The sequence below is a fragment of the Photinus pyralis genome, unplaced genomic scaffold (assembly GCF_008802855.1).
Source record: "Photinus pyralis isolate 1611_PpyrPB1 unplaced genomic scaffold, Ppyr1.3 Ppyr1.4_LG9, whole genome shotgun sequence".
Taxonomy (NCBI): domain Eukaryota; kingdom Metazoa; phylum Arthropoda; class Insecta; order Coleoptera; family Lampyridae; genus Photinus; species Photinus pyralis.
In genome coordinates, this window is record NW_022170878.1 from 16,776,612 (window position 1) to 16,778,498 (window position 1,887).

Below are 1,887 nucleotides of genomic sequence, written 5' to 3' on the forward strand. Positions count from 1 at the left end.
TAATAATTTTTCTGATTTGCTGTTTCACATTTTCCGGCGCATATATTATCATCTCATTTGTTATTTGGTCTGGTCTAGTATCTTTCCTTTTTTTCATCTTTGCTATTTCTGCTTCCATTTCTTTTTCCCCTATTTCTTCATCTTACTTTTCACTACTTTCTTTTGTTTTTCCCCTCTGAAGCTTATCTGTCCGTTTAAACTTTGTATAAAGTAGTTTTTCCCTTCTTCTTCTCCAATGTCGTCCGGTATTCCTTCTTTATTTTTCCTCCCTTTGTTTATAAATTTCCACACTTCATTTTCGTTTTTGATGCTTTGTATTTCTTTTATTTCGTCTTTTTGTAATTCTTCTTTTGTGCGGTTGCATGTACCCTTATATTCTTTCTTTTTTGTTCTGTACTCTTCGCCTGTGACTTTTCCTGTTTTGCAATGCATTAGAGCTTTTTTTGTAATTTGTTTTTGTATGTATATTCTCCCCCTTCGTCTCCTTTCACGTTTCCGTTGAAGATGTACCAACCTTTTTCTTCTACGAAGTTAATCAATTCTTTCCCTTCTTTATTTGTCACGTTATCTTTTGATTTTCTTGTCTTCTTCTTCTTCTTCTTCTTTCTTTCTTCTTCTGCTTCTTCTCTCTTCTTCTTCTCTTCTTCTTCTTCTTTCTTCTTCCGTGCGAAGCGATCCATGACCCTTCCTTGCCTAATCCGCGCGTTTAGATCCTCTCCTTTTATTATAGCATCATCTCCGATTCTTCTATGTTGTTTCAGCTCGTCCACGATCATTTTCATGTTCATGTGATGTATAATATAAACACTCTCCATCGTACATCGTTTTAGTATCATTTCATTCTGTATCCATTTTTCGCCTACACGCCTACAAATTGACGTTAATATCGGCTATTTTTAATTGTAACTCAATGACTTTGTTTCCAAATCAGTGCTTAGTTCACGCTTTCTCCTGAAACATCAATCAATGAGTCATTCACATTCAAGCTGTTTTGGTCAGGTAAAGACATAGATAGCACATATCCACTCGTCAGACTGGCACCTGAATAGAATTTTCAGGTTAATTAACCGGCCCAATGACGCATCTATAACCCATGCCTCTTCAAGTTCATTAAGAATCTTGACTTGAAATAATAATCCCATTGAATAAAGAAACAGACTATCCTTGTACACTCTAATACTTAACAGCCTACTGAGTTACCCTAGCGAAAAATCCAATCTGAAAAGCGTTTAAAAATTCGAAAAAGTAAACCCATTTACAGGGCTCCCGTTCGTCATTGTTTTGTCAGTCATTTGTCACCGCGACACGTTTACCTGTTTGGAACAGATTAGCTTTCACTTACTTTGAAACAGTTCTTATACAAATTACTTGTTTCGTTTATACTTAGATTTGACAGCGTACGGGTGAAATTGATGGCTCTAGTATGCGTTAGGCCAAAATTTTAAATTTGAAAGACGGTTTTATTTAGGTAATAAGTCAATTTAAATAGAAACGATCTCGCGATATCCTTTGGTAATAAAAAAAAACTTCCATCAAAATTGAAATCACCCTATATTGTAGCCAGCTTTCCTTTCTAAATACGCGCATATTTGAATGTAAATGGACAAAAAAAATTATAGTCCAGGAAATAGAGACTGAAAATGGACCATTTCCTGCAAAACGAGAAGTAGTTCCAATTTTTTTTGCATGTCATGAAAGACTATCTGGTGATTAAGAATCCAAGTTTTCGACTCCCCACCCCCTGTGCTTCCCCCGTACCACCCTTAAAACCAAAGAAATTTGGTTGGTTTGTTAGTTTTTCAATCAATCAGTTCATTTTACAAAAAATATTGTTATCAGAAATTGTAGACTATAAAATTCTACATAACTTTGATATACACTACTTTT